We start from the raw sequence: 22,113 nt of genomic DNA, 5'->3' as shown, positions 1-22,113 counted from the left end.
CTGAAAAAGATGATAATAACCTTGCCACTGTCCAAGGAATGTGCTTAGCCAAGGCTGAACAAAAATCTTGTCTGGAGTCAAACACAAATGGAAAACAAAACAAAACACTCCCCCTTTTGTTAGTTTTACATTTTATTGCTCATGTGTCTGTGGCTCACCTATGATTTCAGCTGATTTAACTCCAAGTCAGATGAAGGGCGCATGGAGTTCTGGCCCGTGCGTCTAATTCTGCTCAAGAAACATTCTAATAGATGTGTTTTTCACTAACAAATATTGGTAATTTCAAGGTTACAATTCAGTGTTCCTCAGAACTATTACAGCAAACTTCTGAATGGTTTAGGAAAGTCTGTTAGTTTCCTTAGTTAAAAATGAAAAAAATAGTGAAGACTGAAATTTACTTTTTTTTTCTGGAGAGGTTTTCGCTATAGGGCGTGTGTGCTTGCCAGACAGACAGAGAGAGACATAGAGACAGAAAGTGAGAAATCACCCCCCAGGGGGGATGGCCATGCCACAATCTCTTCTCCTCCATTCTCCTCTCAGGATCTTGGGCACGCATGCACACGCATCCGGCGTGAGTTCTAAGCCACTGGGTCTGGGACACGAACCACGGTCGACTACGTGGGAGTCCAGCGACAGAGCCATTACGCCAACCGCTGGTTCCCTGAAATTTACTTTTTGACAGCAAAAATAAGTATGGATCTACCTTAAATTTTATGAGACTCAGTATGTAGATATTTACCAACTTAGAAAGAAAGATTTATTTTATTTATCATTACTATTTTTAAATTTGCTATAGGGCACGTGCACTCACCAGGAGGGACAGAGAGCCACCAGGTCCAGTACTGGAACTGCAGTCTCCCTTCTGGCCCCTTACTCATTAACATTCTTATCTTGTTGTTTTGTTGATAGTTTGCTATAGTGTGCATGTGCTTGAGAGAAAGGGAAAGTGAGAAATCACTCTCCAAGGAAATGGCCACCTTGCAGTCCCTTCTCCTCAGGACTTTTGGGCATATACATATGCCTGATGTGATTTTTCAAGCAGCTGGGTCCTGGATTCGAACTACACAGTCAGCCGTGTGGGATCCAGAACCTTAACCATCATGTCACTTGCTGGCTCCTTTCTTACCTTTTTAAACAAAAGATAATAGCTGTCCCAGCACTTGATGTTCTCAGTCTCCTGTGTTAATCAGTTCCTTGTTTATTTTATTATAGATCATTAGAGACCAGGGACCAGCAGATGGCACAATGGTTATGTCACTGGACTCCCATGTACTCAACTGTGGTTCAAGTCCTGGACCAGAAGCTTTAAACTCAAACGGGCGTGTGGGCACATGTGCTTGTGTGCCCAAGATCCCGAGAAGAGAATAGAAAAGAAGGGATAATCATTCTCCCTGGGAGTGGTTTCTCACTTTCTGTCTCTCTGTCACTCTGTCAAGTGCATGACCCTATAGCAAAAAAAAGACTAAAAAAAAAAAATACACACACACACACATATACATATATATATATATTTTTTTTTTAATCACTAGAGGCCAGACAGTGGTGTGGTGGTAAAACACAATGCTCCATGAGGATGACCCACATGGGGAGGTACCAGGTCCATATCTGGAGACCTCCCTCAGTATAGTGGGCATGTGCACGCCCACGAGCTGGAGCTGGCTAAGGCTGAGGGTGGATCGTGGCATCAAGACCGTGTTGAGGATTCTCTATTTCTGTCATGGAATAAATAAATAAATGTAAAAAAAACAAAATCAAGAAGACAACTGAAAGGTATGGCAAATGGATTCTACTGTAGTTTTGCCTAAAGACCCATCATACCTTATTCCCATTGTCTAGGGGAGAGAAAGGCCAGAGGGTCATTTTGGACCGCAAAAAGCCATACTTAAAAGGAACCAAAGGTGTGAATGAACAGAAGCTTTAAGAGGGAATAAAAGCTAGAAGAAATGAGGCAAGCCAACCCACAAAAGAAACCGGAAAGCAGAGGGAAGGTCACAGTAGAACACTGGAAGGAAAACCCTGGCCTCTAGCTGCCTGGGGTGGACTTCCAGTCTGGCAGAGCCACTCTGAGGGCTGCTCCCAGATTCCCGCTCGCCACTCCCGCCTAGTCTCCCTCCCTGCCTCCACCCTGATCCCACCAACACTGCTTGCTTGAGTTAGTCTCTTTTTCTCTTCAGGAAAATAGAAACCATGTATTTATCAACTGCACTTTTTGTTCAACCTCAAGTTACCTAAAACCAAAGAAGGATTTGAATTTTTTTTTTTATCGTGTTAAAAAACGTGACATAAAAGGTACCATCTTAGCCATTTTTGAGTGTACAGCGAAGTGGCTTCAAGTTCATGCACAGTTTTACAGAGTCACCACCTCTCACCCATGGAACTTGGTTATATTCCCAACGCAAACTCTGTATCCATTAAAGACCAACTCCCTCCAGCCCCAGCAGCCCCCGATCTATTGCTGTCTCTGTAAACTTGACTACTCTAGGAACCTCACTAAGTAGAATCAAACAATACTTGTCCTTTTGTCACTGGCTCATTTCACTTAGCCTCATGTCTCCCAGATTCATCCACATAATAGCATGTGTAAGAATTCCCTTCCTTTTAACAGCTGAGTAGCTCTGCATGGAATGTACCCTCCACATTCTGTTTATCCATTCATCTTTAGAACGTGGGTTTCCAAGTCGCTCTTCAAGTCCTTGTTCTCACTCCCTTTGGGTGTATGTCCAAAAGTGGAATGCTGGATCCTATGAGAGTTCTATACTGAATCCTTTAAAGAATTGCCCCATTTTTTTCTCTACAACGGCTGCACCATTTTGCATTTGCACCAACCAGGCACCAGCGTTACAAATTTTCCACATCCTCATCAACAGGTGTTATTTTCTGTGTTTTGGAGAGCAGCCCTTCTAATGGCTACAAAGTGGCCAAAGGTAATTTTGATAAAGAAGTGCACTACCTGAATTGGAACTAGAACCAGAATGGAGGAAGTCTCAGGGATGTATTTCTGGTAGCCTTGATATCTGCTCCTCTCTACACAGCGTTGTTTAGTTTTCCAGCTGTCCTGACTGGATTTTTCAGCGGACTTAGAGTTTCTGCCCTCCTATCACTTTGGTTTGCCTGTGGCCTGTTGTGGCACCTCCAGCTCTCTCTATCTGCTGTAACTGCTTGAACATCTTTTCTGCTTTAATACCCACTCAGGACTCCTTTGGGACACTTAGTTTCCTGAGGCTGAGTTAATGATAGCGGGCTCTGGTTATTCTGATGCACAGTCATGACTACAGACTGGGCCAACAGTGAGCTAAAGCCGGGCCTAGGTGACCAGCTCTGGCTTGATCAGAGTGACCAGAAGCCTGGAATCACTTTGAGAAATGACTAATGAGAAACCAAAGACAGAATATATGGAAGATCCCCTAAAAAGGAGTGTGTGTGTGTGAAAGAGAGAGAAAGAGAAGTGGGCCGTGGTTGGCCTATACTGTATGGTGTCCTTAATCAGAATTTCCGTTGTTCAATACATTCATCTACCAGGACACATTTACGATATAGGAGGTATCGGGCTGACATTTTGAAGCACTTATACTGTAACCAGCACTAGGTTAAGAGACCATTCTACTGTGGGGTAATAACAGAATGATTACACTCAATGATAATGGAATGCCTAAGGATTTTGCAATCTGCTTAGAGAAGAGACATATATCCCCATAAAAATTTAAATTGCAATACAAAATACCAATGATAAAGAAGCTATACCTGGCCAACAGGTGGCCTGGTGGTTAGGTGTTGGACTCCCCCATGCATGGCCAATAGCCCTTTGAGTCCCAGACCTGGTGGCTTGCTTTCTCATTTTCTCTGTCTCTCTCCAGTAAGCACGCATGTCCTATAGCAAATTAATAATAATAATAAATCAAACTAAGTAATATTTTTGAAAAGATGCTTTATGTAATTTTCTGATCAGCTCTGTAGAGTGACACAGACAGAGCTGTGCATTCTGGTGGAATACTTTAAAGAGAAATGATCTGAAAAGTCTCTATGGAGGACTTAATCTGGGATTTTAAGGATGGGCAGGTTTCAGATAGGAAGGCCAGAGAAGACAATGGATTATTGCATAGATAAGTTTATCATATGCTTACTTGTGACTGGAGTCATGTGCTCTGTCCTAGGACTTGGAGAAATAATGAATAAGACAGTCCCTTCAAGGAGTTTCTAATCTAGAAAGGGATGAAGTCGATAGGGAGTTACAGTTTGCATTCAGGTGGGAAAATGATCCACTATGTTTCCAGCAAAATCTAGCCCTTGTTCTCACCATCACAAGGAGTTGGGGTAAGCGCCTAATGTCTGGCAGTTAAGGCAGCCCTTGCAGGTCACACTGGTCCTGAGCAAACTCATAGAAATGGCCGTCAACCCTGCAGACAGGATAGACAAGCAGATGACCAGAAGGTCCCAAGTTCACCATACTACTCTCTTCCCTGGATCAATCTCATTTTCTGACTTACTTACTATTCCCTATCAAATAGAGAAACCCTCAAGAGAAATTAGAATATACTCTTACCACACAGACATGCTTTTTGTTTCCATTTGATTTAGTTTCTTCTTTTTAAAACCAGAAACCATGGGAACCAGCAGTTAGCGTAATGGCTATGTCGCTGGACTCCCACGTAGTCGACCGCGGTTCACGTCCCGGACCCGGTGGCTTAGAACTCACATTGGGCACGTGTGCGTGTGTGACCAAGATCCCGAGAGGAGAATGGAGGAGAAGGGATTGCGGCATGACCATCCCCTCTGGGGGTGTGATTTCTCACTTTCTGTCTCTCTTTCTCTGTCTGTCTGGCGAGCGCACGCGCCCTATAGCAAAAACCTCTCAAAAAAACAAACAAACAAACAAACAAACAAAAAACCAGAAACCATTGGCTCACTGTAACACTGAGTGCTGAAGAGTTAGTGCCTGCTTGCTCTATCATTAATGCTGAGCAAGCACTCTGTCTCGAAGAACCCGAGTTTTAATGACTCCGGAGGGCTTAGTAAAAAAAAAAAAATTAAAAACTAAACAAAAAATCTTTAGTTAACACCACATAACATCATCCTCAGGTCCTGTGCCAGGAAGGTCTTAACCTGCCTTCACATTTGATAACCTTGCTTCAGTCCTGGCTTTCTGAGTAGTAAAGTATAAGTTGTTGGCTTGTCGAAAAAAGAACTGCTTAGTTAAACAGCAAAACAAGCCCCCCCCCTTTTTTTTTTCTTAAACTGTATTTACTATTTTGGGGGTGTTTTTTGCTTGCTTTTTGGGATTTTTTTTTTGAGGAATTTTTGCTGTAGGGCACATGCGCTTGCCAGAAAGATAGAGAGAGACAGAGAGACAGAAAGCGAGAAATCACCCCACAGGGGGGATGGCCACGCTGCAATCCCTTCTCCTCCATTCTCCTCTCGAGATCTTGGTAGCACACGTGCCCGGCGTGAGTTCAAGCCACCGGGTCCGGGACGTGAACCGCAGTCACCTACATGGGAGTCCAATGACATAGCCATTACGCCAACTGCTGGTCCCTGTATTTACTATTATTTTAAAAATTTTGCTACAGGGACCAGTGGCTGGTGGGTAGGGGGGAGAAAATAAGCCGCCAAGTCCAGGACTTGAACTGCAGTTGGCCATGTGGGAGTCCAGTGCCCCTACCACCACACCCCCATCTTTGATACAAAATCACTGCCCTTTTCCTAGGAAGATCTAGGAAGATAATTCCCAGGGGACTCATGTCAGGGCAGCCTTAGCAGAAAGGCATCTGCCCTTGTCCTGTGTAAGCTCGGGGACTGGGAAGGGCAATACGGCAGACAGCCTGTTTATTTCATTGCCATTACAGAGTGATGAGGTCCTTACCGTCACCTTCTCCTCAAGCCGTATAAATCCCTATAAGGGGGCAGTGGCATCAGATCATACATTTAAATTATTTTCAAAGATGTCAAGCAATTTCAACTTCTTTAATACAGTAACCTCTCGAAGGAGTGATAAATCTCTAAGCCGAAGAGAGGCTTCCCCTTGCAACTTTTAGCTGGGAAAGACTGATTACATATTTAAGCTTTGGAGCTGTGTAAAAGCTTTGTTAGGCAAATCAGTGACCAAAACATCTCTCCCAGCCCCCAAATCTACAGCATCTATTTGCCTATGAGGAATTTTCTAGGACTCTAAGAACAGACTTCTTAACATCATCAGTCCTTTGCTTAGCATCTGGGGAGCCAGGGGCTTGACTGAGCTGAGGCAGACTTCTCACTTCAACAAGCCTCTGTAATGGAAACCCAAAGGCCTAGAAACAATGCACATAACTTCCCTAATTTTATTATGCAGACACACTTAATGACTCCTGTTACAATCCCAGCTGGGGTGGGAAACAGTACCGGATTGCCACGATCACACTAAATCGACAAGGATTATCAGTCATTAGAAAGGGGCCAAATTAGCATCAAGCAGTAATATTTTATACTTATCAAATCTTCGGCTGGTCAAGGCCCATTACGGTATGACGCCGTAAAGGCAGACGCCGTCAGCTCATCCGCCAGAACATTTAAATCTCCATTGTATTTGTGTAGGATGTAATTTCTGATAGCAATAAAGCCTCATAAAGGTTACACCCCAATGAATAAGGTGTTAATAAATTGACCCATGGCATTTAAATGGATCATTATATTTGCGATAAAGGAAGAATCTCTCGTTTCAGTGATGAAGAAGCATTTCGAATTGTGCCCAACCCAAATCACCCATCACTACAGGATGGTTTTAGATAGCTTTACGGTGATATAAAATATTTATAGTACTGGCTACCATTGTAGTAGATGAATTATTCATCAGGCCTTCCTAACAACTCTTGTTTATCAGAATCATCAAAATGAAATTTAAACCATTTTCACTTGTTAGGGACCCGATAGAAATTAACTCTCACTTGGATTTGTAAACATGGGCTTGAAAAGGTTTTAGCCTCCTCTCAACTCCCACCCCAGCCCCAGGGTGGCAGCCTGTCACTAGACGTTGGTTGTCTTCACAGGACGCAGCAGCGTAAAATGGAATCAGGAAGTGATGAGAAGGAGGATGTGACAGGGTAGATCTAACTGGAACATTTCTAGTAAGTTATGAGCCGGTGTTTCTCAGCTCTCGTTACAGAACCAGCGCTGCGGACTGTTCACAAAACTTCCCAGGAAACACAGAGCAACACATGTGCTGCACAGACTGCAGACATGGCTACCCTTCGGTTTCTTGGTTAAGGCTTCTCCTCTATATTTCTTGTACTGTGTTAGGCTCGGTAAAAGAAGATTCTGGGACCAGCAGATGGCATAATAGTTACATCACAGAATACCCATGGAGTCGACCACGGTTTGAATCCCGTACTCGGCAGCTGAAAATTCACACTGGGTGCATGCAGTGTAGCCAAAATCCTGAGTGGAGAATGGAGAAGGGATTGCAGCATTGCCATACCCTCCAGGGGTGATTTCTTGCTTTCTGTCTGTCTCTCCAGCAAGCATTCATTACTCTATAGCAAACTCTCTCTTATAAACAAACAGCTATGGAGAATAGCTACAAAGGAATGACACTTACTTCAATTTACAGCTTCTTTTCCCGCAGCAGTAACATGATCTGGAAGACAATGGAATGATCTGATGATCTGAAAGAAAAAAATTAAAATAAGAAGTATAGCCAACAAATTATCTTCCAGATACAGGGCAATTTTTATATCAGCAAAAAACACAGTTTTCCACCAAACGGTTATTAGGAAAAACAATTATTTTTTCTATTTTAAAAATTTTGTTAGGGCTAGTCGGTAGCATAGTGGTTAAGGTACTGAACTCCCATCTGGTCAATCACAGTTCAAGTCTCAGACCTGGCAGCTAGAAACTCAAGCTGGGGGCATGTGCTTGTGTGCCCGAAATCCTGAGAGGAGAACAGAGGAGAAGGGACTGCAGCCTGGCCATCCACCCCGGTGGGGGTGGGGGTGATTTCTCATTTTTTTTCTCTCTCTATCTCTCTGGTAAGTGCACGTACTCATAGTAAAAATCTCTCTCTTAAAAAAAATCGTTACGGAGTATATGCATTTACCAGAGAGAGCGAGAGCAAGAGCACGCACACCCCAAAGGGCAGGGCACACTGCGATCTCTTCTCTTGGAATTTTGGGCATGCATACATGTGCCCAGTGTGTTTTTCAAGCCACTGGATCAGGGAATCAAAATGAGTCACTGGCCATGTGAAATCCAGCCCACTGTCTCTACCATGTCCCTGGCTGGCTCCCAGGAAGGAAAATTCTAATCGATATCCTACAGGAAAAAGAAAAAGTATCTCAAATATTAGTTTGACATTCAAAGAAAAAAGATTAGTACTGGGACCAGCAGTTAGCTTAATGGCTATGTCATTGGACTCCCATGTAGTAGACCGCAGTTCAAGTCCTGGACCCAGTGACTTAAACTCACGCCGGGTGTGTGTGCGTGCGTGCCCAAGATCCCAAGAGAAGAATGGAGGAGAAGGGATTGCAGTGTGGCCATTCCCCCTGGGAGGTGATTTTTTGCTTTCTGTCTCTCTCTCTCTCTCTGTCTTCCTGGCGAGAGCACACGCCCTATAGCAAAAACCTCTTCAAAAGAAAAAAGAAGAAAGAAAGATTAGTACAGAAATTGATAAATACAGGTAAAACCAAATGAAAATTTATTTTATAAAACAATTTTCTAATGTGTAGACTTGATAAAATATATATATAATTAAAACTTAGGAAGAAAATAGAAAATAAATTAGGATGGGGATGATAAAATTTAAAATATCAGGCCAGCAGCCAACAGGTGGCATGGTAGTTAAGGTGCTGGACTCTGACATGGTTGCCCATGGTTCAAGTCCTGGACCAGGCAGCTTCAAACATGCAGGGGATATATGTATGCATGTACACCTAGAATCCCAGGAGGAGAATGGAGGAGAAGGTATTGTGGCATGACCGTTTTCTCCAAGGGGTGATTTCTCACTTTCCCTTTCATTGACTCTCTGTATCTCTCCAGCAAGTGCACGTGGTCTATGGCAAAAATCTTTTAAAAAAAAAAAAATTAAAACATCTAAGTTCCTTTTATAATTTCTGAGAAGAGTAGAAAATATTAACCTTTCCCTTATTGGTGACAGCGCATGTTGGCTGTTGGCCTCATATTGTCTAGCTTCTAGGACACCCACATTCCGTGGCTCATGCCCTGTCACATTCACACAGCAAAGGCAAAAGCTGCTCACAGCTCATCTCTCCTGTCTCCTCTTGGGTCACATCTCAGATTACAGGAGACATTTCTTCTTCTTTTTTTAAACTTTTTTTAAATTTTTTTTTTTTTTAAATCTTTGCCATAGGGCACATGCACCTGCTTACAGGAGAGAAACAGACACACAGAGAGGGAAAGTGAGAAATCACCCTCCAGGGCAGAATGGCCACACCACAATCCTTTCTCCTCCACTCTCCCCTCAGAATCATAAACACACACAAAGAGCATGTTTTTCAAGCCACCGGGTCCAGGACTCGAACTGCACAGTCAGCCATGTGGGATCCAGTGCCTTAACAATCACGCCACCTGCTGGGCCCAATTTCTCATTTTAAGAGCTCATGTATCTGGACTGGGCCCACTTGGATAAACTGAGTAACTGCCCCCATTTCAAGAACTGTAACCGTGAGAACACCTGCAAAGTCTTTTTCTTTTTTTTTGGAGAGGTTTTTTTTTTGTTTTTTGTTTTTTGTTTTGTTTTTTTGTTTTTTTGCTATAGGGCGCGTGCGCTCGCCAGAAAGACAGAGAGAGACAGAGAGACAGAAAGCGAGAAATCACCCCCAGAGGGGATGGCCACGCCACAATCCCTTCTCCTCCATTCTCTTCTCGGGATCTTGGGCACGCATGCACATGCGCCTGGCGTGAGTTTTAAGCCACCAGGTCCAGGACGTGAACCGCGGTTGACTACATGAGAGTCCAGCGACATAGCCATTACGCTAACTGCTAGTCCCATCTACAAAGTCTTTTGACAAGTACTGTAATGTATTCACTGTCCCAGGATTTGGGCATCGGCCTCTGGGGGAAGCCTGTTGTTCTGCCTGGTGTACTTTCCAAACTTGCACAGAATACACATAGTTGTACTCCACATGATCATAGAGCAACATACAAAATGCACATTCTGTGACCAAATACAAAAGGGGTTTGCCTTGTAGCACAGTGGTTAAGTGCTATGCATTGGGAATCAGAACCCACGTGGCCAATCAAGGTTTGAATCTGGCCCTGGCAGCTTGAAAAACATGCTGGGCACATGTGTGTGCATGCCTAAGATCCTGACAGGTAAGAGACGTGAAGGAAAAAGGTTGTGGTGGGTGTGACCACACCCCATTGATGGGTGCTTTCTCTCTCTCTCACCCACCTTTTGGCAAACAGGCACCATTTAGTAATAAAAATAAAAAATAAAAAACTTACCAAACAAAACAAGCACAACAAAAGGATGACAGAAAAATCCAAATGTTTAGAAATGAAGACTTTTGAGTACTCATGGATCAAATAAGAAATCAATAAGAAAATATTTACAGTAGAATAGCTAAACTAATCCACACCCAAACTTTTGGAGTACAAGCAAAGCAGTGCTTAGAGGAGAAGTCACAGCTTTGAATGGACAGAGGAAAGCTAAAAATTTCCTCAAGTTATCAATTCTTTCAAAATGATAAGAAAAGAAGGAACGGGAGACAAGCAGATGGCATAATGGTTACGTCGCTGGACTCCCATGTAGTCTACTGCGGTTCAAGTCCCAGACTCAGCGGCTTAAACTCATGCTGGGCACATTTGTTGGGCAGCGTGCCCAAGATCCCGAGAGGAGAATGGAGGAGTAGGGATTGTGGCGTGGCCATCTCCCCTGGGGGGTGTGTGTGTGTGTGTGATTTCTTGCTTTCTGTCTCTGTTTCCCTGTCTTTCCAGTAAGTTTGCACACCCTAGAGCAAAAATCTCTCTTTGAAAAAGAAAAAAAGAAAAGCAAAGGAAGAGCAGAATAAATAGCAGATATGGCCAGCAGATGGTATGGAGATTAACGTGTTGGATGCACATGGCCAGCTCTGTGGTTTGAATCCTAGGCCCCGTGACTTAAAAATCACTCCAGAGGACCAGCAGGTAGTAGTTAACATACTGGACTCTCACATGGCCCAGTGCCTTCAAAATTGCACTGGGCGCATGTGTTTTCATGCCCAAAATCCAAAAAGGAGAATGAAGGACAAGGTTTTGAGACGTGGTCATGCCTCCTGGGGTGGGGGTGGGATGATTTCTCACTTTCCCTCTCCTAGTCTCTCTCTAGTGAGTGCATGTTCCCTATGGCAAAAACTCTCTCTCAAAAAAACAAAAACAAGGGGAACCAGCAGTTAGCGTAATGGCTATGTTGCTGGACTCCCACGTAGTCGACTGCGGTTCGTGTCCCAGACCCGGTGGCTTAAAACTCACGCCGGGCGGGTGTGCGTGCGTGCCCAAGATCCTGAGAGGAGAATGGAGGAGAAGGGATTTCGGCGTGACCATCCCCCCTGGGGGGTGATTTCTTGCTTTCTGTCTCTATGTCTCTCTCTGTCTGTCTGGCGAGCGCACGTGCCCTACAGTGAAAATCTCTCCAAAAAAAAAAAAAAAATAGAAAAAAACAAAAACAAAAAACCAGAAAAACAAAAAACAATCCCTCCGGGTGCATGTGTGTATGTGCCCAAGATCCAGAAGGGAAAATAAATGGAGGAGAGATTACAGTGTGGCCATCCCCTCGTGGGGCAATTTCTCACTTTCTGTCTATCTCCGGTGAGTGCATGTGCTCTATAGCCAAAACAAAACAAAACAAAACAGACAAATGAAAAAATAAAGATGTTAGTAAAAACTAATGAAAGAGAAAAATATACAATAAAGAGGATCAACAAAGTGAAAAGATTTAAAAAAACACTGACAACCTTTATTGACCAAGAACAAAGTAACAGATGACATAAGTTTAATTTGCAATGAAAATTATGACACAAATACATTAGCATAAGAAACTTCAAAGATAACAACAAACACGATATTCAAGTATACACCAGTGCATTTGCAAAGTTGGATAAAATGACTAAACTTGTAGAAAAAGTAACAAAAAAAACTTAAAATTTTTTTTGAATAGTACTGAACACATTTGAGCACATTTGATGGTAGCTAAAGTCTATCTATAGAGGAAACACCAGAAAACAACATGAAAGAGTATCTTTATAACATCAGAGACAAACATTTCATATACAAAACATCAAAAACATACATCACATAGTGGAAAAGATTTATATATTTAAAGCTCTTTAAATTAAGAACTCCTTGGGGCCAGCAGGTGGTATGGTAGTTAAGGCATTGGATTACAATGTGGCAACTGCAACTCAAGTCCCAGACCTGGCTGCCTGAAAGCCACGCAGGGCCCAAAATCCCGAGAGGAAGAGAAAGGATACTGGCAAGGCCATTCTCCCTGTTGGGGGTGATTTCTCACTTTCCCCTTCTGTCTTTCTCTGGTAAGCACACATGCCCTATGGTGAGAGAGAGCGAACAAGCAAGCAAATGAAGAGAGAGAGAGAGAAAAGAAAGAAGGAAAAATGAACGAACCTCATGAAAGTCTCTGTAAAGTAGTGTAATGCAATTTATAAAGGATTAGAATCCAGACTAGTCCATAAACACGCTCCTATAAATCTGCAGGAACAGGAGGGCTGGATCTACGCACAGCAGTAACTTGTTCTAGAGGAGCTGGATTCCACATGGCGACCATGATTCGAATCCCTAGAATACCTGAAACACGCTGGACGTGGGTATGTGTCAAGGATCTGACGGACTGGAGGACTAGAGAAATGGGGATTGCTGCCTGATGGGAACCTACGGAGTGTGGGGCCGGCAGGTGGTGTGGTGGTTAGGGGTGCTGGACTCCCACATGGCCGACCGTGGTTTGAGTCCTGGACCTGGCAGCTTCCTTTCTCTCTCTCCCTCTCTCTCCGTGTCTCACTCTATACCTCTCTGGTCAAATTAAAAATAAGTAAGTAAATAACGTTAAATAAAACAGTTGTTAAAAAAAAAAAAACTTATGGAGGGCACTTATCTCTCTCTCTTTCTCCCCCTCACTTGCATACGCTCTACCATGAAGAAAAACAATTTTTTAAAGGGCAAAAAATTAGGAAAATGTTTTGTCATTGTTGTTTTGTTAAAGGAAAAGGAATTGTTGGTCTCTCAAAGTTCTCGTCAGACCCTGAGGCACGCAATGAGACCTGCCTGTGGCATGGCCAGATGCAATGGCAACATGTCCAGTGACCCTAAAAACTCATCTTTTATACTAGTAAAGGGATATATGTAAGTTATTCTGAGAGTTTCTATTGGACGAAGATGTCGGGGAATGGACAGGACTGCACAAAGTCTATTAGCAGAAGCTGTCTGGAGCAACTTGCTGGCAGTGACGACTGGAAGAACGTTTTGTCTGTTTCCAGTAAGGTAAGTGCGCTCCCGTGGGGGGATGAAGAGGAAGAACGTGAGAAAGCACCCTTCCGAGAGGATGGCCATGCTAAAATCTCTTCTCTCCATTCTCCTCTCAGGATTTTGGGCATGCACCCACATACATCCAGTGTCTTTTTCAGGCTGCTGAATCTAGGCTTGAACTGCACAGTTGGCCACATAGGATCCAGCTGCCTTAACCACCATACCATGGCTGGGCGAGTAAGAACTTTTTTTTTTTTTTTAAAGAATCTTTGTTTCTCTTTCTATCTTTCTTTTTATTTGACTAGAGAGAGAGAAGGAGGGAGGGGGAGAGAGAGAGAGAGAGAAAGCAAGCCTCCAAGTCCAGGACTTGAACCTTGGTTGGCGATGTGGGAGTCTGGCGCCCTTAACCACCACGCCACCTGCAACCCCAGTAAGAATTTTTAATAGTGTTTAGGAAAAGAGAACAGAAGAATGGCCCATGAAATGATATGAATAGCTACTCCATCTGGTTATTAAACAGAAATGCAAATAGAGACAATAATGAAATGCTATCTACACTCACAGGATTAGCTGATACGAAAACTTTTGAGATATTGGCAAAATAGGAAATAATGAAAACTAATACTCTTTTGGGGGGCGTGTAAGTGGCATCCCCTCTTTAAAAGACCATTTTGAATTTCCAAGTGAGGTTAAAGATATACGTGCTCCATGACCTTTCTGTCTGCATTCGACTCCTAGGTAGGTAAACTCTCCAAGGCGGTTCTTGAGGAAAAGGCTGGTGGACCATGTGCTCTACCTTCATTTTTGATAATGCCAATCACGAGCAAATCACTGATTAATACCCACGATGGTCTCAAAGACCAGTTTTCCCATTCTGCAGCCTTTCACGGTCTTTAGAAATCAGAGCTATTTTCCGAAGCTACATCTGCCTACACTGAAGCTGCCAGTTATGCACCATCATGTGTGTATAACGTTGGCTCCGCCTCTCTCAACCGGCCCAGCCCATGGGTAACTCGTCAGTTGCTCACATTCTATTGGTGAGAACTAGTCATGTGGCTCCACTCACCCTGCCAATTACTGCTGTAGTTTAACTCTTTTGAGCCTCAGCTGCTCATCTCCAAAATGGCAGAAATTGTTCCTGTCAATCCAACTCACAGGATATGACAACCTGGCCTGAAGAGCCACTGAAAATGCATAAAATATAGGGCCCACAGGTGGCATAGTGCTTAAGGTGCTACACACCCTCATAGCTGACTGCGGTTCAAGTCTCAGACCTTGCTTTCTTTCTCTCTCACTCCTAACTCTGTCTTGGCTTTTAGACTCTTTATGGAACTTAAGTAGGTCTATTCAATACCGATAGAGCTCTGGGACTTGATTTGTAAGAGATATTGTAGGGGTCGGCAGGTGGCATGGTAGTTAAGGCACCGGACACTCCCACGTGGTCAACCATGGTTCAAGTCCTGGACCTGCTTGCTTTCTCTGTCTGTCTCTCTCTCTCTCTGTGTGGGTCTCTCTCTGGTCAACTTAAAATAAATGAACAAATAAATAAAATTAAATAAATAATTCTTTTAAAAAAGAGAGAGAGTCTAACAGATGTTCCACCTGTTTCATTAGTGACAAAAACGATGAAGAAATTTGGCAGTGATGCCAGCCAAAAGTTCACATAGAAAGAACTCTTGAAAATATGTCACCACCACAAGCGCAGAGACCCAGCCATGGTAGTACAAGTGGTAGGGCACCGCCGTGTGGTGGCTGAGGCCGCAGGAGAGGCCCGGGTTTGGTTCCCAGCCCAACCTAAACAGGCTGGGCATCAGGGCATGTGCCTGCAGTCTCAGCTAACTGGGAGCCTGGGGCAGGAAGGATTGTGATGTGGTGACACTGTCCAAAAGACCGATCTTTCACTTTCTATCCCTCACTGAAAAAAGAAAGAGCAAGCAAAGGATAAAATGTGGGAAGCCGATCCAAACAAGGAAGGAAACCCAGGCATGGGAGAAGGGTCCATTCTGTAGCAGTTATATAGTGGAAAGAAGGCAAAGTGTTTGAACTACTTCTAATTGGCATTTTTACAAAAAAAAAAGCACTTTAATTTTCAATATTTATAATGTTTTTAAGTTATGGTGTACTAAACACATACTAGTTTTGCTATTTTTTTATTTTCATAAATATGTATAAACAGCAGTTAGGTATATTGTGACAAAAATTTTTCAAGGTCATAAAACAATTATAAGGTCATTAAGAATGATTCCAGCCTGCTTAGTCATTTTCTGAGTTCTGTGCTATCACACCACGCTAGGATCCCCTGGAGAGTATGTGGAATTCATGTAGGTGTTTCACTTAATTTAAGCATAAGCAAAAAAATATTTTTAATATGGGTAGTTTTCCTGAAGGCTTATATTCTTCAAGAGGCAGTTTTGCCTGTGACAAGATGATTAACACTAAGTAAGCTTATTAAAATCAAAAAAGGACTGTTAACTTTAGAAAAATAGCTCCGTTATTGAAAGGTTGTCAGCAAGTCTAATTTATTAGCCTTGTCATCGTCTGTGAGTGGGGACATAAATCTTGAATTAGTGATCAAAATGAAATATCCTCAGAATCCCTGCCATAGCAAAATTCTCCACATACTTTCCAAAGATAAACACATACATCACTTCCGTCTCCAAAGTGGGAAAGTTTGATTACTGACATCCCAAAATTTGAAAGTCTATTATAGATGTCATGTGAAGGAAAACTACATCTGAACTTCCTTTTTTTTTTTTCTGCCACAGGGCACATGTACTCACCAGAGAGGGAAAGTGAGAAGTCAGGCAAGCTGACTATGCTGCGGTCCCTTCTCGTTCATTCTCCCCCGGAATTTGGGGCACACACATATACACACCCAGCATGATTTTTCAAGCTGTTGGGTCTGGGACTCAAACCGTAGTTGGCCACAGGGGAGTCCAGCGCCCTAAGTACCACATCACCTACTGGCCTTTGGACTTTGAGTTTATAGTAATATCGTAATGCCAAAATGGGATAAGCAGTCAAATACTAACAAAAAGAAACAAGTGAAATGCTTTTATTTTATTATTTTTTAATCATTATTTATTTATTTAATTTATTTATTTTAATTTGACCAGAGAGGGACAGAGCAAGAGAGGGAAAGTGAGAAAACAAGCTGCCAGGTCCAGGACTCAAAGAAGGCAAAGTGTTTGAACTACTTCTAATTGGCATTTTTACAAAAAAAAAAGCACTTTAATTTTCAATATTTATAATGTTTTTAAGTTATGGTGTACTAAACACATACTAGTTTTGCTATTTTTTTATTTTCATAAATATGTATAAACAGCAGTTAGGTATATTGTGACAAAAATTTTTCAAGGTCATAAAACAATTATAAGGTCATTAAGAATGATTCCAGCCTGCTTAGTCATTTTCTGAGTTCTGTGCTATCACACCACGCTAGGATCCCCTGGAGAGTATGTGGAATTCATGTAGGTGTTTCACTTAATTTAAGCATAAGCAAAAAAATATTTTTAATATGGGTAGTTTTCCTGAAGGCTTATATTCTTCAAGAGGCAGTTTTGCCTGTGACAAGATGATTAACACTAAGTAAGCTTATTAAAATCAAAAAAGGACTGTTAACTTTAGAAAAATAGCTCCGTTATTGAAAGGTTGTCAGCAAGTCTAATTTATTAGCCTTGTCATCGTCTGTGAGTGGGGACATAAATCTTGAATTAGTGATCAAAATGAAAAATACTCCGAATACCTGCCATAGCAAAATTCTCCACATACTTTCCAAAGATAAACACATACATCACTTCCGTCTCCAAAGTGGGAAAGTTTGATTACTGACATCCCAAAATTTGAAAGTCTATTATAGATGTCATGTGAAGGAAAACTACATCTGAACTTCCTTTTTTTTTTTTCTGCCACAGGGCACATGTACTCACCAGAGAGGGAAAGTGAGAAGTCAGGCAAGCTGACTATGCTGCGGTCCCTTCTCGTTCATTCTCCCCCGGAATTTGGGGCACACACATATACACACCCAGCATGATTTTTCAAGCTGTTGGGTCTGGGACTCAAACCGTAGTTGGCCACAGGGGAGTCCAGCGCCCTAAGTACCACATCACCTACTGGCCTTTGGACTTTGAGTTTATAGTAATATCGTAATGCCAAAATGGGATAAGCAGTCAAATACTAACAAAAAGAAACAAGTGAAATGCTTTTATTTTATTATTTTTTAATCATTATTTATTTATTTAATTTATTTATTTTAATTTGACCAGAGAGGGACAGAGCAAGAGAGGGAAAGTGAGAAAACAAGCTGCCAGGTCCAGGACTCAAACCACAGTCAGCTGTGTGGGAGTCCAGCGCTTTTAAGCACCACACCACCTGCTGACCTCATGAAAAAATGCCTTTAAACATCCAAGGTAGGATAAACTGAGACCAACTGTGGTCTCCTCAGCAATAAAGGCAGGATGGTAGGGGGTTAGGTCCCTGGAATAGCCTGAGAAGAGTAGGGACTTCCTGGTTCCAGACTTCCTCGTGGCTCAGCCCACGCTCCCAGACCTGGTCCGGGAATCCATCTCCCCATCTCTCAGCTCTGCCCTCCTTTCTAGTGGCTTTTCTCTCAAGGGGGCTAGATGACCACCAGAAGTTCCAGGCCTACATCTCTGACTCATCAACCCCAACCCAGAGAGAGCTCTTTTCTCCCTCAGGGAACCACCAGAGTGCTAAGGCCTGCTCTCACCAGACTGGCCCTGCCCCCTTGGATACACCACAGGGCCTGAACTGGAAGATAAGCCCTCCGTGGGGCCCAGCAGGTGGAGGGTGTGAGATCACGCCAACCACATTGGCTGACCTTGGGAGGCGATTCTCCACAGTAAAAGCTGGGGTCCCCCAAAAAAGAACAAATGGAAACAGGGCAGGCAAAAGGAACAGGTGCTCAAAGTGGAATGATCCAGAATTTGAGAGTCTAAAGAATTTTCCTGATCTAATTCCAATCCAAACTCTACCCCTAATGGAGAGATCTAGGCTTCAGTACTCTGTAAGGGTGGTGATTCCATTTCTGTATTTCCTCCCTCGTATCCAGGAAGATGATTTTGTGATAAACGGTTCTGGGTGACAGAGTTCTTAGACTGTTGCCTTTCTTCCTTTTCTTTTTTCTTTTCTATTCTTTTCTTTCTTTCGGTTGCCTTTCTTTCTTTCTATTTATTTAGATGAAAAGTCCTAATGTTTATTCAATATCTCAAAATAAAAGGGAGGGGGACCAGCAGATGGTGTAATGGTTTAGTCACTGGACTTCCACATAATTCACCACAGTTCGAGTCCTGAACCCGGCAGCTTAAAACTCAAGTCAGCCACCTGTGCATATGTGCCCAAAATCCTGAGAGGAGAATGGAGAAGGGATTGTGGTGTGGCCATCCCCACCCCCGGGGGGTGATTTCTTGCTTTCTGTCTGTCTGTCTGTCTCTCTGGTGAGTACACACGCAATAGCAAGAATCTCTTTAAAAAAAAAAAAATAACCAAAATAGGAGAGGTAGGGATGAAAGCATGTATTTTTCTTTTCTTTTTAGAACTTCTTTTTCCTTATTTAAAAAATTTTTAATTTACATTTAGTTTTTGTACATCGTCATGGGTATAATATAGGTTTTCAAAGCATGCATGTAGTGTGTAATAATCCAATCAATGGTGTTACCATACTCATCACATTCACAAATTTACTGCAGTTTCTACCTTGGGCCTAAGTTCTATCTCCAGGAATGCTAAAGAAGAAAATCCATGGTCCATGAACTGGTAAACACAACCGCTATCTTTCCCACCAACTTTCCAAAGCCTGCCTCCCACCCTGCATCCACGTACACAACCAGAGAATTAACCGGGAGGTGCTCAGAGCTCAGGCATCAGCTCCTCGCCCACTCTAGGCAAAGTCCTCTGAGTTAGCACAGAGGTCCTGGAGCGAGGAGGGGAGAGGAAGCCAGGTTCCAATCAGGAAGCTTTCTTCCCCCTGAGATATTTGCCTTATCGTGTGAGTACTCACTGAGGAGAGAGACAGAGACAGTGAGAGGGAAAGTGAGAAATCACCTCCCAGGGGGATCTCCACACCACAATTCCTTTCCCATTCCCTTCCTAGGATCTTGGGCACGCACACACATGTGTCCAGCATGAGTTTCAAGCCACCAGGTCTGGGACTCGAACTGTGGTCAGCCAGGTGGAAGTCTGGCAATGTACCCGCGACACCATCTGTTGGCCCCTCGGAAAGCTATTTCTACCTAAGTATTTCTGGTAAACCGTCTAGAGCTCTCAGGAAAACAAAACGAAACCAAAGTGGTGCAAATTTTGAAGTCTCCACTTATTTGTTGTGATCTCTGACCTCATTCAAAAAAATTACTCGGATTTCTATCTAATTTCTTTTCAAAAATATTTATTTAGTTAGTTCCATATGTTATTTTTTTTTTAGATTTGATCAGAGAAACAGAGAGAAAGAGAGAGAATAAAGGAAAGCGAGAAAGTAAGCCGCTAGGTCCAGGACTCAAACCATGGTCCACCATGTGGGAATCCAGCACCTCTAACCACCATGCCGACTGCTGGCCCCCCATCTTTTCAGCCCAAAACCCCAAAAGGAGAATGGAGAAGGGATTGCAGGGTGGCCATCTCCCTGGGGGAGAGAGGGGTGTGATTTCTCATTTTTCCTCTCTCTGGAGAGTTCACACACTCTAGAGCAAAAATCTTAAAAAGAAAATGAAAGAAAGAAATATCTTCCTCTTTGATTTTCAACTAGCTTGTCTGTACAATGGGGATAGTAGGGACTGGCAGGTGGTGTAGTGAAGGGCTGCACTCCCACGCGGCTGATCACAGTTTGAGTCTTGAACTTGGAGACAGACGCGCTTTCTCACTTTCCCTCTCTGTCTCTCTGGACAAATTAAAAAATAATAAATAAAATGAAATCATTCTTTTTAAAAATGGGAATAATATTTTCTTTTTCTCCAGAGTTGTCCTGAGTATCCAAGACAGTACTCTGAAAGTGATTACAATCCCTTGAAAATAGGACGCCTTAGTTCTCCTTATAACTCTGCACCGAAGTAGCTCCACGCTCTGGGCGCAGCTCAGTTCTTCTCAGGATTTCATCTTGAAGCTGTGAGGGTGGGGCTGGGCGCTCTCTAGTGCTCTCTGAACCCTTCGTGCTGTGTACACACAGCTGGGGCCGCAGCAGTCTCTCCAGAACAGATGGAGACAAAGATCCCACGCTCCTGACTCTCTCCCAAGACGGCCACCCTAGGCTATCGGGTTGCATCCTGGAAAGTGGGCTGATGTAAGGTGCGGTTTGGAGGTCAGAACCCTGCCTTTGGGGCCCACAGAGCTCCGCAGGGGAATCAAGAGAAGTTTAGACCCCATGAGGCCCCAACAGGAGAGCTGTGATGTTTTTAGGTGCCTACTCACTTGCGGTAATCGATGGACAGGGTCTCATTTAAGCCTCCCAACAGGGTTTCAAATGTACCCTTACGCCCATTTCCCAGATAAGCAGTCACTAAGAAAAGTCACACAACTCACGGAGAGACACACTCGGGACTGTGTCTATCTAAGGCGTCTTCGAAAAGTTCATGGAAAGTGTGTATTATGAAAAAAAAATATGCATGGATTTCAAAATGTTGTTGCATCAAAACGAACTCATAAATTAATTCTATTTTTCCACCAACTTTCTGAAGCCCCCTTGTATTATTCTACTGCCCAGATGCCCAAACCGCCAAGAAAGTGTTCTGTAACAAAACTGCCCACGGCCCAGTGTGCAAAGGCTGTGGCATAGTCTCCAAACCTCAGGAGGCACGAAACACAGGAGGAAAACGACCCCACACTCACCAGGCGCTTCTGGGAGTCAGACAGGGAACGGAGCCGGGTGAGCTCCAGCTTCTGACGTGGGACGCAGGCTGCCCAAGGCACGTCTCACCTCCGCCTTCAGCTGCGAGGCTGCAGCAGGTGGGTTCTTTTCAAAGCGCTTCTCCAGGTGTGGATCGGCTCAGATTCCCGCTTTTCCAAGAGGCAGCCTTCCATGTGGGCAGTCCAGTTCCCAAATCCCCAGAGGGAATTTCTAAATGACTTAATTCCCTAAGCCCCTATTTATGTCCTAATGATAGGACATTAAGATGCAAATTAAACAGAAACTTGGTAAGCAAATCCTGTCACTTTCTAATGGATACATCAATAAAGGCAGGCACAGCGGTCTATCGGCACTGCAGTCTTGCCAGGCCCTGGGGAGGGATTTCAAAGGCCCACCTGTGAGCCCAGCAAACAATGTGTTAGAAATTCTATCTCCCTCAAGTATTTACGGTCGGGCCCCCACTCTCCACCCCTGAGGGGCCTAAACTTTCCCTGATGTCTTCTCACCCCTTACCAAGGCTGACTGGGCTCTACAATGCGCAGGCCCCCAAAGAGGGGTGTTCTTTGCCAGCGTGATTTACAAGGTCGCAAAGGAGACCGCCACAGCCTTCAAGTCAAGCATTGCACCTCAAAACCTGGCTCAGTTTCTGCTCTGTATTTTATTGTTGTCATTTGTCTCCTTTCTCGTCAGTTTTCCTATTTTTCCTCCTAACTATTGGCTATACTCTCCCAAATGAGGCTTTGTTTGTTTGGTCAGAGTGCCATACAGAAAGTCACCCCCTTAAAATCCTTAGTCTCTACAACCACATTTCTTCTTTTCCC

General features: G+C 43.4%; 1 long non-coding RNA gene across 2 annotated transcripts; it reads right to left on the bottom strand.

Annotated features, from left to right (window-relative positions):
• Positions 1-1,638: 1,638 nt before the first annotated feature.
• On the bottom strand, positions 1,639-21,342 carry LOC102495778 (uncharacterized). 2 transcript variants are annotated; one of them, XR_001371427.1, is made up of 3 exons: positions 21,274-21,342; positions 7,565-7,631; positions 1,639-1,712 (listed from the first exon to the last, which is right to left on the bottom strand). It is a non-coding gene; the product is annotated as an uncharacterized LOC102495778 (long non-coding RNA). The 2 variants fall into 2 exon arrangements; XR_003546886.1 differs by lacking the exon at positions 1,639-1,712 and adding an exon at positions 4,312-4,394.
• Positions 21,343-22,113: the final 771 nt, after the last annotated feature.

Source organism: Tupaia chinensis, unplaced genomic scaffold (genome assembly GCF_000334495.1).
Source record: "Tupaia chinensis unplaced genomic scaffold, TupChi_1.0 Scaffold000063_1, whole genome shotgun sequence".
NCBI classification, from domain to species: Eukaryota; Metazoa; Chordata; class Mammalia; order Scandentia; family Tupaiidae; genus Tupaia; species Tupaia belangeri.
Note: the sequence above shows the minus strand (reverse complement) of the source record. Positions and strands in the feature narration are given on the sequence as shown.